The 18,200-nt window shown below is 40.1% G+C and overlaps 1 protein-coding gene across 1 annotated transcript in view; it reads right to left on the bottom strand.

The window, feature by feature from the left end:
• Positions 1 to 1,155: 1,155 nt before the first annotated feature.
• The window catches only part of LOC111585478 (oocyte zinc finger protein XlCOF6.1-like), a 109,453-nt gene continuing 92,408 nt past the window's right edge, over positions 1,156 to 18,200 (bottom strand). The window contains exon 5 of the transcript XR_008599459.1: positions 1,156 to 1,259. The gene's annotated coding sequence lies outside the window, so the exon portion shown is untranslated. The remainder of the gene's footprint in view (positions 1,260 to 18,200) is intronic.

The following is an 18,200-nucleotide window of genomic DNA, read 5'->3' as shown; positions in this document are numbered from 1 at the left end:
GTTATTTATAGGATATTATGCTGTGATTTTACTGGTCACTTGAGATCAAATTGGGCTGAATGTGGAACCTGAACTAAAATGAGTTTGACACTCCTGGTTTAGTAAATCCTAAATAAGAACTCTTTTCTACAGATTCTCTCTCCATCTGTGAGCAGAAAGTTGTCAGCTCTGCTCTGATTGAAGAATAATTAACTGCAGCTCAGGTTCTGGAATGAAAACAGACTTGTTTGAACGTCATAACTATCTCCGCTGCGACCTTTCATCGCCTCCAGGAGCCATGTAGGTCAAAGAACCGTGGTCCTAAAATAAGTCCAGCTACAAACCACACACGGCGTTACCTCTGGCTGCAGAAACAGAAAATAACTGCCAGGACTAGAGTTCAACTCTGACATGAGGGGAAGCGACCATCCTCATTGGGTTTCTTGGTCCAGGTCGAGACCCGCCGAGTCTTTCCAGACCACCAAACACTGGACCCAGCGACGGGACTGCAGTGGTTTTATCCTCCGGGACGCTTTCCACTTCTCATCCCTCGCTTCCCTCCAGCTGAACATCTCTATGTCCAGAGCCCATAAATCTGGAGGCCTTTCAGCAAAGCCTTTATTTCTGTTCCCCACACAGCTCCTCGACGTTTCCTCATCCTCTCTTCACTCAAACGACTCAACACCCACTTCAGAGCTTCCAGCAGGGGAAGATATATTCCCTTTATTTCTGTTTTAACTTGACTGAGCCTCTGAAGTGTGTGAGTTCACAGAGTTTCTCTTGCCTGTTATCCAGCTGCCTTCGGTCCCACGATGCCTCTCATCTTACTGCAGCTCTTAATCCGGCATTTGAACAAATAACCATTATCTGTTTCTGATCCTTCTATTTCTGCTCACTCATGACATCCCACAGCCACTTAAAACACACATTTTCCCACACTTTAACACTCTCCTAGCAAAAGAAGAGGACCGAGCACCAAGCCGATCTGCAGTTGACAACTAAAAGAAGGTATATGTCCTTAAGGTGCTGACTCGACCGAAAAGCCAGTGGAAACCGTGGAAAAACCCAAGTGGCTGGAAACACTTACAAGCCATTCTCCTCCACTGTTTCAATCTACAAATAAACTCCAGAGAATTTTCCAAAGCGAGGAGAGAAAAGAGAACGAGATGGGAGGAAAGAAAACCTGACCTTTAATTTGTCCTTCTCATGCTATGTGCATTTATGTTCTCAGGATGTTCAGCCTCCGACGGTCTGATCGCTGCAGAGATGCAGGACTGGATCTGTGGACAAACACAACCGGGACAGAAAAACGGCCATTAGGAAAAGTTGACTTGCAGAGAAGTGTTTGTTGCCCAGTGATGAGTTTATGTGAGGATTCAGCTCACGAGTGCTGGGAGTGACAAACTAAGAAAGCAAATCTACATCAAAATCAGCTTGTTCTTGATGACAAAGAGCTGAATTTTCAAACTGTAAAGAGACACAGTTTTAGTGATTAATTTTGCAAACACTGATTCCATCAGCTACAGTCCATTAGCTTTAATTTAGAGCTGGCAAAACAATAAAACATACTGTTAGTCGTCGATGTCCAGTGCTAGTGAGTCACGAAGCTGGGATACACGACCGTTCAAAAGTTTGGGCTCACTTAGAAATGTCCTTATTTTTGAAAGAAAAGCATTTTTTTCAAAATATAGTCATGGAAAAAATTATGAGACCACCCTTGTTTTGATGTTCATTTTGTTCATTTTAATGCCTGGTACCATTAAAGGTACATTTGTTTGGACAAATATAATGATAACAACATAAATAGCTCATAAGAGTTTAATTTAAGAGCCGATATCAGACATTTTCCACGGTTTTCTTGATAAGAACCAAAATCACTTCAGTTCTTCTATCAATAGCTACGGTACTGTACTGCCAAAAAGTGCTGCTTTTAGGAATTTCATGTTTTCTTTTCTGTCTGTTTTAGTCACATGATACACACAGGCGTTAGTACTTGATTGCATAACCATTATATTTGATGACAAGGGTGGTCTAATAATGGCTGTAGGTTACAGAAGATCGAACGATTGACGACAAATTATTGACCACTGAAAATAGAAAAATGTGCCCCAGATATTGTCTGTTGTTGTATATCTATGGATGGATCCATACTTCCTACTACAAATACAGTCTTTGGTCAACATTTCACCAACTTTTAAGGCTCTAACATCAGTAGAATTTAATATCTAGCAAGTATGGCAAGACAAGGTTGCAATTTTTTGGCTTTTTTTTTTTTTACAAAATGGTGATGTGGACTCATTCATATGACCACAAAAAGTGTTGTGCACAGGCTTCGATAAATTATTAATATATGAGCAAATTTGTAAGTTGTTTCCATGTTGTCTTCATGTTGAAAGTCTAAAAAATAAGTTTCTCAACTTGTTTAGGAACATAGATTGTATTTAAAGTTTTTGTGCTTCTTAAAATGAGTACTATGGATTTTAAATCAGCATGAAGATGTTTAATGTATCTGACACCATCAAAATATCCAAAGCTTAAGAAGATGTGAGGCTTTTTACAATGCCAAATTCAACTGAAAATTTGGTGATCCTTACAAGTTGCAGTGAAACTAAACTTTCTTTCTTCTAATAGGTTTCAACTACCGTTCCAAAGTTTGGGGTCACTTAGAAATGTCCTTATTTTTTTCAATGATGATAACATTAAATGCATGATAAATCCAGTGCAGACATTATTAATGTGGTAAATGACTATTCTAGCTGGAAACAGCTGATTTTTAATGGAATATCTCCATAGAGGTACAGAGGAACATTTCCAGCAACCATCACTCCTGTGTTCTAATGCTACATTGTGTTAGCTGATGGTGTTGAAAGGCTAATTGATGATTACAAAACCCTTGTGCAGTTATGTTAGCACATGGATAAAAGTGGGAGTTTTTATGGAAAACATGAAATTGTCAGGGCGACCCCAAACCTTTGAATGGTAGTGTAGGTTGAGAGTAATTTTTCCTGATATGAGGAGAAGTGACACCGTCAGAGCAGCAGTTCATGCCAGCATCAGTTCTGAGGATTCTCTCTGATCTTTGGGTTTATATTGTAGTTGAGAGAAGGTCAGATTTAGATTACAGACCAGTATGAAGACAACTAGTCTGCTTAGTCACATAAGGCTAATTGATGATTAGAAAACCCTTGTGCAGTTATGATAGCACATGAATAAAAGTGTGAGTTTTTGTGGAAAACATGGAATTGTCTGGGTGACTCCAAACTTTTGAACGAGAGTCTATATACCTTCACATTTAAACAATGCAAGTAAAAAGTATGAATACAAGAATGGGCGGACTGTTAAGATATATGTTAGACTTTGTGTAATGTGGGTAAGTTAATATCTACCAACTACAGTAGACTACATAAAAGAAAAAGTTACCAAAAAGCAGGTAGCTAGTGGCAAATAAATGTATATCAAGACCCAAAAGTGGAATCCACAGATACAAAGCAGTCACGCTGGTCAGTTTTTATGTTGTTTTTTAATGCTACTTTAAAACCTGTGCTTCTACCTAAGGATAATTAGACCTGATCCTGAGAGGTAGTCAACACAAACACTTGAACTACAGGTTAATTTAACCAGTTAACAATCAGCTGCAGTAGGAAAAAGCAGCAGGATCCTCAACACCTCAACCAAACAAAATCTGGACTTGAAACAAGTGTACCTGTGGAGACCTCTGCTTCTACCAACTTTGGAATTTTGCAGTAAATTTTAAAATGTATTATTGGTCAGGAAAGTTGCAACTCTTTAATTTAACTTTTCATGTTCAGTTCCCATCATTCAGCCTCAGACTCCGGTACAAAGTTGAACCAGCTTACGGATTACATAAACACTAAGTGCTATGTGGTCGTTGGGACTTTGCTCCCCAACATGCCATCAGGTCAGTGATTCCTGAAGACGTGATTAATGTACAATGAGAGAGTCCAAGTTCACAAACAACCACAAGTGAACTCTAAGTCAAGAACAAAACTGTTTATCAGAAGGACTTAAATTCTAATTTAAGTGTAAGGTTGGACGATACAGCTGAAAACTTCATTACAAGGAAAGGCTTAATTTCAGTCGATGTTGATAAATATTAATCATTTTTGATTACCTATTTTTAATAAAACAGGAGCAGAAACAAGGTTTGTTTTAAATACAAACACTGCGTTATGATCCAAGTAACCTTTTTTAATACTGACACAACAATAAATAACAAATTTACACAAATAAAGGACAACAAATAAAGATTAAGAAAGGCTCTAAATAAAAACTAAATAAAGCTTTGAGGTAAAGTGACTGCAACAATGCAAAGACACAATAAATCAGCAAATATTAAGGAAATTCTTAAAGTTTGAGTTCCCACAGGTGCATAGAGGGACCATGGTGAAGTCCCTGAAGGCTAAGATTAAAGTTGCTCGAGGTTGACCTGGACGGACCCCCATATCAAGTCCGTCAGGCTGCTGAACTCTATTTTCATTAGGTTCTTTCACAGCAGTTAGCTTCGAAAGGCCAATTTATGCTTCCCATCTCTGCAAGGGGTTCCCAAGGCTACGCTTGACAAAAATGTTGTCATCCAACCAAGTATACAAGGACTGAGACTGTATGACGAGATTCACCATCATGTACACCTTTATAATTTATCGTTTAAAGAGTTCTGATTGAAGTCATCATCACAGAACTTTGGATTTGATTTGTAGATGCTTCCCACCGATGAAACTAAACACAGTCGGAAGTTGTAAAATCTCCAGAAAGCCTGTGCTCTTATCAGCCACTGAAGATATACAGCCATTTACAGTAGACCAAAGTGTATCTTTTGCAGTATGACTAGAACTGTCTGCCATCAAAGCCTGCATTCGGCATGAATTCATCATCTACCCACGTCCACGAAGGTCTGCATGGATAATACAAATGACAGCATGCAGCCCAAAATTGATTGCACTAACTGCACTGCGAGCACACTGGCTCCATATGCGCAAAAGAAACAAATGGTGCTTAAAACCAGTTAACAGAAACTGTATGACAAGAAACCAAATACACCGGGAAGCTCTAAAATCTCCAGAAAGCCCATTCTATGTCCATCCACTGGAGGGCAATGCAACCGTCTGCAGCATCCCGATGTGTACCAATTGTAGTATAAATATAACTGTCTGCTATCAAAGTCTGCATTCAACATGAATGTGTCATCTACCCAAGTCCATGAAGGTCTGCATGGACCCTCTGCAAATGACCGTGCAGAGCCCAAAAATTGTGGCCGCACTGACCGACTGCAAGCATACTGACCGAACATGTGTCAGGAAAACAAAGTGCTTTAAACATACTGACTGAGTCTGTATGATGAGATTCACCATCATCTACACCTTAATAATTTATCATATCCTTTAACCTTTATAATTCCTCATTTAAGGAGTTGTAATTGAAATCATCATCGCAGGACTTTGGAGGTGGTTTGATTTGTAGATGCTTTCCACCGATGAAGCCAAACACAATGGGAAGTTCTAAAAATCTCCAGAAAGCCCATGCTACATCTGTCCACTGAAGGGCAATGCAACTATCTGCAGCATCCCAATGTGTGCCAATTGTATAAATAGAATTGTATGCTATCAAACTCTGCATTTGTCAAGAATTCGTTGGCTACCCAAGTTCTTGAGGGTTTGCATGGACCGCCTGGGAATGAAAGCATGCAGCCCAAAATTTGTGATTGCACTGACTGTCTGCATGACAAGAAGGCAAAGTGCTGAAAACAAACTGACTTAGACTGTAAAAGAAGATTTTCCATCATCTAAACCTTTATAATTCATCATTTAAAGATTTACAACTGAAGTAGTTACTGCCAGACCTTGGATACGCTTTGATTTGTACATGCTTCCTACCAATGGAGCCCAAACACAGTGACAAGTTCTAAAATCTCCAGAAAGCCCGTGCTATGTCTGTTCACTGAAGGGCAATGCAACCATGTGCAGCAGACCAATGTTTGCCAATTGTATTGGAGTATTTGTCTTGAATTGGCTTCTATGCATTTAAATGAAATGATCCAATAATTTTCTTGTTGCTATTTATGCTTCATCTCTGTGTCCAGTGCCCATTTTTGCAGCTCTCAGAGTCGACCACGTCAGCGAATGTAAGAGACTCACACATTGTTGTACAAATATGCGATGCTGACTCTAAAACATAAAGAAATCCATTAGCGGTTTGCTGTTTTTCCTCTCTGAGCATCAGTTTGTGAATGAGCTTCAGGTCTCATTAAGCTTCCTGAACTGACTCTAAATTCTTTGGCTGTGTTAAAAGACTATTTTTACCTCAGTGCAGAGTTTGAAGTGAGACGGAGCCAAAGCTTTCTTGATGCAGACTGTGGTTGAATTCGGGGCTAAATAAGCGAGCTGCAGTCATATCATTGAATTTCGACCTCATGCTAAGATCTGAACACTCGCCCTACAGAACACTGTCAATCTGATTGGAAACTTTGGAGTTGATGTTCAAACCGAACTCGTGTAGGCCGAGACCGCAAGACAACGCTTGACGTCGATATTTTTAGTGCAGCTGGAATGAGAAAGTTTCAACAAAAGTATTTCCAAGAGATCCTGAGAGGTTGAATCATTTGGGCCGGCACAGACAGAGACTCGGAGTTTGGCAGATCAAAGACTGGATGTTTCTTGAACTTAAAAAGAAGTGACATAATTGTGCAAGAGAGGGAACAGATAGGTTACAAAAGAAACAGCGGTGAGGACAGGACGGTGTGGCGGTCAATCCCGAAGCAGCGTTTCTACACAGTACAGTACGAGCTGAGTGAACACAGGCCTGCTTTTATTGAGGCTGTTTACACTGCCTGTATAACAGCCAGTAAACAGCACAAATAGATGAAGGAAATTGCTTTTTTGTCAGTTTCAGACACCTTTATTTTATAGATCCAAACTCTAAACATGGCACAGTAAAACAGCATTTTATAAACCATTTAATCTGTGATTAAAACCAAACAGGATAATGGAGATTTGTATCTTTTACGAGCTTGCTTGATCAAAGACGTGTATCATGAGGCTCGGGCTGCATATTCTAAGAAAAATGGTGATTACAGGGTTGTCTGGGAGGGAGTCAAAGTCATTATACTGTATTTAAACCAAGGGAGGCATAAACCATACCATTGAACTGTTCAGTTCAGTTCCTGATTTAACTGTAGAAAGGAAAGAATTCATAGTCCCACTAATCAGAGCTGCAATGGTCGTCCTTCTAAAGTGACTCCACAGACAGTGAACTACTTTTACAATCTAGCTGTGAACAGATGCCAGCTAATTCAGACTTGGCACAGAAGTTATCAGTGGAAATAAGAGTTTCTGTACTGTAATGTCAATATAATGTCAATAATGTCAATTTCTGTGAATGGAGGACAAGAAAAAAAATTCTAGCTTGCTTTTTGGTACAAACCTTCCAGATGACACTAAAGAACATGAAAAGAAGTATTGGGAAACAATATTTGGAGAACATTCTTTGGTCAGATGAAGATGATTTTGTTGGACTCAGATGGAGTCCAGCATGTTTGGTGTGAACCTGATGAGGACGACCACAGTGAATGCATAGTCCTGACAGTGAAGAACAGAGATGGAAGTGTGATGACATGGAGCTGCATGAGTACAAAAGGTTTTGTAGAGGTGATATCATACGACCGGGTCACATGAGTCACCTGATTTGAATCCAAAAGAACACCTTTGTGGTATTTTAAAGGAAAAAGTAGAGCAAAACAACCCCTCAAGCAAAGAGCGAGTAAAAACAGTAGCATCTAAATAATAACAGAACAACTAGAAATGTAATTTCCTCCATTTTAAGGAGTCTGTCAAGAAAAAAAAGTGGACACAGGAAGCACCAACTTTTGTTGCATTTAGTTCTTATTTTGGACCTTTTTTTTTTTTTTTTAAACCTTTTTTACACTAAGGAACGGTGGAGTTATGTGACAATCGGCATACGTCTGTCTGTCTGTCTGTTAGCAACATTACTCATAAACAGACTAACACATTTGGATGAAATGTTCAAGGAAGGTCAGAAATGACACAAGGACCAAGTGATTAGATTTTGGCAGTGATGTGGCTTATAGTGTGGAGCCACAGATTTGTTAAAGATTTCTGTATCACTGCCAGATAGCAGCACGGCGTCACTGTAACCATGACAACAAGTGAACACTACATCAGCTGCCTGCTGATGATCACATGATTGTGATCCAACTACAAATCCACCGCTGAGGACTTATCAGGACTCATGCACTGGAAATGATACACGGAACAACTGATTAAACTGACAGGGCGCTTTTGAGTCCCATCAATTCCCGACGCCCGCTACATATTTAGGTCATGCGAATCGGTATCCGTACACAATGTACACATGCATAACACACACCAGTGCTCAGTGCAAGGTCATTTTGTTTGTGGTTACATCTATATTAAATGGTCACATTCTATTGATTTCTGCCACCAATTCTTTCAAGATTATCATTTTGGAAAAGATACAATGACTGAGCAGCCTTGGCAGAGTACTGTGCTCTCTGAGTGCTTTTCTTGTTTTAATATACTGGTTGTAAATTGTTGGTTTTTAACTTTACAGAAGACCTAATACCCTACTATTCATGCTAAAGGTAATGCAAGGATTGTGAGGTAACATTCAGTTTAGAGTCATTTATTGCACAAGGGCGTACTCACTTCTGTTGTGTAGTGAAATTTACCTGGAAGTCAGATAATTCAAATTCTAAATTACTTATGAGCACACAGTCTCTTCACTTTGTTCAGTTTATTGAACCCTACAACCCTCACTATGACTAATCAAAAGTACAACATTTCTTATATTCCTTCTTGGCTGAGTGTACAAACATCTTTTTGGGTTCTGTGATTACCACATTGTGCTTGTGGTTGAGATGATTTTAAAAATAATGTGCATACATGTGATGAAATGTAGCACCAGTGGAGTCCCACTTGCAGTTGGGGTCAAGGAGGTTTCAGTAATGTCCTAAAGGAGGTCACGATTATGATTTCTCCTTTGGTTTACAGAAATTAGAGAGACAAGACGGAGCAGCAAAACAATGAGAGAAGAAGAAAAAGTGAAGATGGAAACCCGCAGTGTTCGCCAAATGGTCCGTGGTGGTAGACAGCCAGTATAAAGTAGCTGTTTCCCCCGGTGGTGCTGGGCTAGATTAGCGTCACATCACAGCCTCATGAGCCATGACATAAGAATGCTTATGAAACTCACACATGCAGCACATAGCAGTTGCTTCTGAATGAAACAGGAGACACAGTGAAATTACTGGAACCTCACGGAGCTGCAGCCAGAGCTCTGAGCCCAAAATTCCCTCCTGACCGATTTAGCGCTTTTCTTGGTCTGTATGAGTGTGTGTGCTTATCTACGGCGTTTTGAAATTTCAGCTGTTTCCTATACAGTTGAGTAACAAGGGCTAACCTAAATCTTCTGTAATCCAGAGAAGGCCTGGACAGACACAGATGAACTAATTCGGGGCTGTTTGAGAAACTGATGATTGGAATGAAGCGATCAAAGACAGAACAGGGCGTCAATTAGTCTTGTGGCTGCAATGTGGGATGATACACTTTGGTGAAGAGCTGCTCAAATTGACTGCTGTTCGGTGCCTTTTATTGTGACGATGAAAATGTGTTCAGATTCACATATTCAATTCATTTCAAGTATAAATTTCACCAGTTAAAAATCTCTGAATCAGTAAGACATAGAAACAAGAACATGGATATCAGAGTTGGGCTGGGGGGAAGTTGCTTCCCCAAGAGAGGGAGTTCAAGTATCTCAGGATCTTGTTCACTAGTGATGGGAAAATAGAGCGCGAGATGGACAGGCGGATTGGTGGGTAATGCAGGTGTTGTACCAAACCATCGTGGTGAAGAGGGAGCTGAGCCACAAGGCCAAGCTCTCAATTTACCAGTCCATCTACGTTCCAACACTCATCTGCTCATGAGCTCTGGGTAGTGACCAAAAGAACAAGATCGTGGATACCTTCCTCCGTAGGGTGGCTGGGCTCAGCCTTAGAGATAGGGTGAGAAGCTCAGATATCCAGAGGGACCTCAGAGTAGAACTGCTGCTCCTTCGCATTGAAAGGAGCCAGTTGAGGTGGTTTGGACGTCTGATTTGGATGCCTCCAGGGAGGCTTCCTTTGGAGGTTTTCTGAACACGTCTGCCTGGAGGGAGACCCCAGGCAGACCTAGAACCCGCTAGAGGGATTATGTATCTCATCTGGCCTGGGAATGCCTCGGGATCCCTCAGGAAGAGCTGGAAAGTCTTGCTAAGGGAAGAGACATCTGGAATGACCTGCTTTTTCTGCTGCCTCTGCCGTGTTTCCTCTGCATTCATTTAGGAGTGGCGGGCCGCCATTCCTAAATCCTAGCCGCCGCTCCTTAAAATATTATTTTTTTTATTGTCGCAAATACACCACCGCTGCATGACTCCACCTTCACAGCAGAGTCCTGCACTGTGTCTGGTACTCACGAGTACTCAGGTAAACTACAGATAACTATCTCACTCAGTATCTACTCTTTGATATGTCGGATTAATACAACATTAATGACTCACGAGAGCGCAGCCTTGAAAGTGACATCACGTCATTAGCTTCAGATAACTCATAATAGATTTTACAAATAGACACTCGCAAAATATTGATGGCCAGCTAATATTACGTAACATATCGGTAGCTTAAGTTAATTGGGCCCGGTGCCAACTCAGTGTCGCTAACGTGAGTAAACTAATTAATAGCATTAAGCTAATATCTACACACCATGATGTAACTGCTGCCTGCATTTTCAGATGAGCTTGTTTAATGTTGTTTTTTTTTTTATTTTTACATTCAGCCTTTAAAAAGCCATTTTCAACTGGTCATTCAATAAATAGATAGTACAAGTAAAATTTGCAGTCAAGTGTCACTTGTTTGCACTGTCACAGCTCGCAGAGAGCCTGCCGTCGCTGCTGAAAAAAGTCCTAGAGGAAACACTGCTCTGGGACCTGGCCCCGGATAAGTGGAAGAATATGAATGAATGGATGGATGGATGGCAAACAACTGATTTTGACATGCAATAGCGCCACCTTCTGAAGACATAACCCAGCCTAGTTTATTTACTCCAAATCAGTTAATGGAAACAAGCCTAATATAATTAATAATTCTTTTGATTTTTTTGGCAACATTTCAAAAGTTTGCTTAAAATTTTCATGTAGCTAGTGTCAATATACTTGACTGCAAATCCTGCTTTCAAGACAAATAAAATGTTCTGAAATATCTAAACGTACACTACCATTCAAAAGTTTGGGATCACCCAGACAATTTCATGTTTTCCATGAAAACTCACATTTTTATTCATGTGCTAACATAACTGCACAAGGGTTTTCTAATTATCAATTAGCCTTTCAACACCATTAGCTAACACAATGTAGCATTAGAACACAGGAGTGATGGTTGCTGGAAATGTTCCTCTGTACCCCTATGGAGATATTCCATTAAAAATCAGCTGTTTCCAGCTAGAATAGTCATTTACCACATTAACAATGTCTAGACTGGATTTATGATTGATTTAAAGTTATCTTCATTGAAAAAACTGCTTTTCTTTCAAAAATAAGGAAATTTCTACGTGACCTCAAACTTTTGAACAGTAGTGTAGTTATTGGAAAAAATAAAGTTTTCATAGCCATTGAATTTGGCATTGCAAAGGCCTCACATCTACTTAAGCTTTGGATATTTTGATGGTGTCAGGCTAAATAGCTTAACGCTGATTTAAAATCCTTTGTATTCATTTTAAGTACAAATTTTTAAATACAGTCTAAGTTTCTGAACTAGTTGAGAAACAGTTTACCTATTTTTTTTAAGTAATTTGTTCAGTTTCAACATGAAGACAACATGGAAGCAACTTACAAATTTGCTAGAACCCCGTGCACACCAGTTTTTGCGGACCTACGAATGAGTCCACATCACCGTTTTATTAAAAAAAACACAAAAACTGGAATCTGGTCTTGCCATACTTGCCAAACATTAATTTCTACTGATGTTAGAGCCTCAAAAGTTGGTGAAATGTCGACCAAAGACTATTTATAGGAGGAAATATGGATCCATCCATATATATACACGTAGAGACAATATCTGGGCACATTTTTCTGTTTTCGATGGTCAATAATTTGTCATCAATCACTTAGATCTTCTGGAACCCATTCTGTCTGTGTCCTCACCAAATTTCACGGCTGTGGAAGTTATATTTCTGGAGATATCAAACCCCTAAAATGACTGGTGAGATGGTTTTTGGATGTTTTTTTTGAAGACGAAAACAAGAATTCCTCAAAAATCCAGCCAAAATATTTTACAGAACTTAGTTTTTGGCCATAATGAACAAATTTACGAAGACTAAACAAAATCTGAGACGGAGCAGCAAAAACATTTCCGGGGTCCAACTTTCAAAGATGTCCAGGCTTTCATAGGAGTTGATTTTGGCGGCGCAACAATCTGTCATCTCCTTCAGCTTTGGTGATTTTGATTGTTTCAAATAAGTTATATAACTACATGCTGATTTAAAAGCAAAGGCTCTCGCTGTGAGGAGTCCAAAAACTTAAAATAGAGTCTACGGTTCAGAACAAATTGAGAAATTCCTTCAGAAATGTTTGAGCTGAGCAGGAGAATGTCAGCTGTGTGTAAACATGCGAGTGGATCCGGTGAGATGCAGGTGAAACCAGAACCAGGATGTACAGCGGCGCTCTCTGCTGTAAGACTCATTACCAGGCGGCTGAACTGCAGTGAACCGAAGCTCAGCAGCTGTTAAACAGCCGACCTGCTTCCTACTGCAAAGCTGTTTGTTTGCTTGTTCTGCCTTTTAGGAGAAGATACACTGGATGCTTTCATGCCAACCACACAGTCCCACTAATGCAGATATACATGCTACATGCATGCAATCGCTCACACACACGCACACACACACGCTGCACAGATGGTCCAGACACACACACACACACACACACACACACACACACACACACACACACACACACACACACACACACACACACACACACACACACACACACACACACCCAGGAAACAAATGTAGGATTGGATTGGGCCAGATTTACCAACCAGGACTTCCTGAGTGGACACCCAAGGGCCCCGCATGGCAGAAGGTCTCGGCAAACCCCACCACAAACACTGAGGTCTAAAAATAGGTGAAGAGGAGGCGGGGCTCCAACAAGAACGAGTAAAACTGACAATTCAGCTGTGAAGATTGGCCTCTTAATACACATTTTAGATGTACATCAAGCAAAATGTTTAAAAACTTTGTGTCAGCTGCTCTTTAGGCAACACCTGCTCTCCATGGAGTCCATTTTAGAATGAAAGTAAACACAAATCTTCCAAAAATAGAACAATTAAATGGATCTGTTTCATTTTAGACAGCATCGTTAGTTGGGACCAAAACCTAAGTACCATCTGTACAATGTTTTGGCTGAATATTGAGAATTTCATACATTTTCAGACCTGAGAACAAGAGATGTAATGTGATGTATGTTGAATAATCATTGATTTCTCTATTAGTGTTCCAAGTACACTACTGTTCAAAAGTTTGGCATCACCTAGAAATGTCTTTATTTTTGAAAGAAAAGCATTTTTTTTCAGTGAAGATAACATTAAATGAATGATAAATCCAGTCTAGACATTGTTAATGTGGTAAATGACTATTCTAGCTGGAAACGGCTGATTTTTAATGGAATATCTACGTGGGTTGGGCCAGCAAAAAAAAAAAAAGGATGTTCACAGGTCGTCTGTTTCTCCCACCAACAAATAAACTGAATCAATCATGGAAGGTTGTTGATGTGGACTTTTTTTTCCTGATGAAATGAACACAGATGATTGTCCAACCAAAGAGAATCAGTCTGGAAATGACAGTCCTTGTCTGAATGCTTGAATTTTTACTTAGTTACACCTAAAAATCACATAGAAAAACTTTGTGCTCCATTCTTTGTTGTCTTCATGTTGAAATATGACACCAAATGAGGCCTATTCTGCCTTACATATGTTCTCATACATACACTACTGTTCGAAAGTGTAGGGTCATCCAGACAATTTCATGTTTTCCACAAAAAGTCACACTTTTATTCATGTGCTAGCATAACTGCACAAGGGTTTTCTAATCATCAATTAGCCTTTGAATACCATTAGCTAACACAATGTAGCATTAGAACTAGAGGTCGACCGATTATCAGTCGGGCCAATTATCGGTGCCGATATTTGGAAATTTGACGTATAGCGGCATCGGCCTTTTTTTATTCCGATGGGCCAATCTCAAGAAATCAATTCATAACTGGGTTATTTCGGCTCAGATGCAGCCACGCCTCTCTCTCTCCTGCCTTCTGTCTCCAGCACTATCCACCCCACGCCCTCTGATTGGTTAAGCTGCAGAGGCAGAGCCTCTGAAGCAGAAGCTGTCCTCACACACACACACACACACACACACACACACACACACACACACACACACACACACACACACACACACACACACACACACACACACACACACACACACACACACACACTGCAGAGAGAAAGTTTTCTTGTGTGAGAAGCTCCAGAGAGAAAACACGTGTCGAAGGTAAACGCAGAAAACTCTTCCGAAATTGTAATAAACATCCCAGTGCTCTAGATCTCACAACTACTACTAACGTTACAGTGAGCAGCAGAATAACGTAAGAGCGGAGTAAACATCAGCGGCAGCTCTGCTAACTCCCATTACCTCCCGACATGTCTGTGAATTACTTAAAGGAAGACTGCTATGTCACGGCGCCCCGATCAGCGCGGATGCAGAGCAGCTGCATCAGATGCACACCTGCAGTTGGTCCAATCATCCCCAGCAATAAAGACCGGTGCTGCGTGCAGTGCAGCACTGGATCATTCCTGTCCTCCTATTGTTGGTTTCAACTGCTCAGACACGGTGCAACTTCGGAGCAGCCTGCCCTTTCCCCTCCAGAAGATCCTCCGGATAGATGACCTGGACTCCCCCCTAGAAGGCCTCCTGAGAGGATTGGAAGCCGTCCACATGTGGACCCCCGACTGCTCCCGTAACCTGGCTGTGCTCCCAGAGGAGGACTTGGCATCTCCCCTGGAGCCTGCCTCTCCCTCTCCCTCTCCTGTAGTGAGTGGTTGCCTTGGTTTTTTAGTTAGTATTTTGTAATAAACCAGTTTAATAGCGACCTGCCTGCCGACTGCTCTGTTCTCTCTCACTTTGGGTTCAAATTCCCCACGCATCGTGACATGATAATATCGACATGGAAACAGTCTGTGATAGAAAAGCATGTGTGTGTGATTAAGAGAGAGCGCGTAAAAAACTCAGTTCACTTGTTTTAGGGAGAACGCTAAGGTGGAGTCTGATTAGCTTTTACCCTAACATTAGTTCGTCAATCTGGCTCTAAACACTCTGCAGGCTATGTATTAGCAATGGGGAAAATGTATGTAATGTGGAGAATAGTGTGTGTTTGCATTAAAGTTACATGAAAAACTCTACAACTCATGACTACTAATGTTGCTGTGAGCTTTCTGGTACTATGGTCTCAAAATTAAAGTGAAGATGAGAGAGTAAAATTCAGAAGTGATTTATCTGAACAAAATGGTGGAACATTTTAAATACTGTGTGGGCTCATTAAAGCCCTAAAGGCTGTTTCTGTTCTGTCAGGAGTTTAAGTGCACTCATAGCAACTATTATACTTTTTTATGTAGCTTTTGTCATATTAATCATTAATAATGCAGCAACATAGTTTTAAATGACAGGGTCCCTGCTATTGCATGGTAAAATATAAAATTTAATAATTTAATCAACTTAAGGCTTCCCAAATGCTGCAATAACTTTACAAGATTTGCTGCTGAGCTTGTTAACTCCCTGTATTTTTGTTGTGTTTGAACTTAAAACAAAGAATTTTACTTAATTTACTGTGGAAAAATTTCAGAGAGCGATTTATTTAAGCTTTTATTCAACTTTATGAGATGCTTCTGAGTCTAGGAAATCCATGCACTTCTGGAGCTATTATTTTCTATTTGTTTGATTACATAAACATGCTTTAGGCATTTAAATGAAGTTCAGTGTTTGCATTATTCAAAATTATTAACGCCAATTTTTACATTTTTACTGCAAATGAATATCGGCTCAAAATATCGGTTATTGACCTCCTCTAACTACTAATAATCGATATCGGTCCTGACAAACTCATATCGGTCGATCTCTAATTAGAACACAGTAGTGATGGTTGCTGGAAATGTTCCTCTGTACCCCTATGTAGATATTCCATTAAAAATCAGCCGTTTCCAGCTACAATAGTCATTTACCACATTAACAATGTCTACACTGGATTTTTGATTCATTTCAGGTCATGTTCACTGAAAAAAAACTGCTTTTCTTCCAAAAATAAGGACATTTCTAAGTGACTCCAAACTTTGGAACTGTAGTGTACAGATATATGCAGAACCAGATTTCTAAATATGAACAAAACCAGATAATTCATGTGAAAGCACTTATTTATCGCCTCACTTAGACAAACAGCAAAACAATTGTTGATAATCTTCTCCGAGAGAATAAACCAAGGACGGTATCTGATGTGAACCTGCAGCTTCAGCTCTTTCCACCACGAATGTGACCTGAAATGCTCTCGGACTGAGACATTTTAGATCCTAACAATGTGCAGACGGCTTCAGGAGCAGATATCTGAGTCATAACATGAATCTGTACAATTCTAAGATAAGTGAAAGTGAAGGTTAAAGTTAAATTGTAAGCACATGCAACATTTTTCTGGCCACACAGATTTACTTCCACTGAAAATGATCTCTACCTCAGTTCACCTTTGCTGTGATGCAGCTTGTCCGTCTGCATGCAAAGACCCTGGCTGATCCGTTGTTTTTTAAAAATATCTTCCTATTTTGCTGAAATTTCTGGACGAATCTGTGGTTAGAAAGCAGCCAGTGTCTGCATTTCACACCCCGAAATCTTTCTGGCCTCTTTAATTTTGTGCTTTGGCTTGGCGAGCGGACGTTTGATCAGAGCTGTGCTCACTCTGTGCTCGTGTATTTTTGTGGATCATTTTTATTGGGAACAAATTTTTTCTTTTTCCTGGAAATGAGGTGATTTGTTATGGGTCTACTTTTTTTTTCTGAGACCCCTGTTAACATTTACATGCACACACACACTCTGAAATGTGTTCACTTTTAAAAAATGCAGTCAGGTTCATAAACATAAAAGCTGGCGTTGTTTCACAGACATACTCCGAGACACCCAGAGGAATTTACTGTGAGGACCCCCTCACTATGCTCCGACTAGAAAAATAAAACCATTGAGTCATTGCGTGTGCTTTGCCCTCTTACTCTGCAGATTTTGTAAAGGTGTCAAATCGCTTGCATGACTTTGTTTTCCTGCAGCAGGAGCCAATGAACATTTAGTTCACGACTTAACGAACCACAAAATCTCATCAAGCTTTCAGACTGTTTGAATATTTGGCTGTTTTTAGTCACATTAGCACAAGAAAAACTCTGCAGCAGCTAAAACTACAGAGTATAGATTTATTGTCCCCAGAGGTTCAACACTGAAATTCACCCAGTCACATGCTAAATGTTAGCTTAAAGGCTGCAGTACTGGTGTCCTCCAGTAAATAAGAGCTTGTAAAACGTATGGAAATGTATTTTCTTGCAGCTGAATTTACTTGAGGTGTAGTTTACAGGCCGACTGGCAAACAGAGAGCATTGTAGGGGTTTAGATAGTAAAGGGGCACCATGACAAAGACTTCCTGCCAGAGCCCATTTATTGAAGGCCAGCAAAAGTTTATCAGGATAACCTTATATAGTCAAATGGCCAATGTAGCCAGGCTTATTTGTGAGTTATGAAGGAAAATTTATTCTTTCCCCTTTCTAAGGTATTTCCTTGCAGCTGTTAACTGACATTATCCCAAATTATCTTCCGACAGGCAGATGCTGTAAGAGGAAGATATGCCAGGACTCTCTGTTATGATCAAGGTTAGATATTGTCTATTCTGATGTAACTAAGCAGATGAGTTGTCTCCATATTGATCTGTAATCTAAATCTGACCTTCTCCCAACTACAATATAAACCCAAAGATCAGAGAGAATCCTCAGAACTGATGCTGGCATGAACAGCTGCTCTGTTGGTGTCACGTCTTCTGATATATCACTAAACATTACTCGCAACCTA

Source organism: Amphiprion ocellaris, chromosome 18 (assembly GCF_022539595.1).
Source record: "Amphiprion ocellaris isolate individual 3 ecotype Okinawa chromosome 18, ASM2253959v1, whole genome shotgun sequence".
Lineage (NCBI taxonomy): Eukaryota > Metazoa > Chordata > Actinopteri > Pomacentridae > Amphiprion > Amphiprion ocellaris.
The sequence above is the reverse complement of the archived record's forward strand: the minus strand, read 5'-3'. Positions and strand labels throughout refer to the sequence as shown.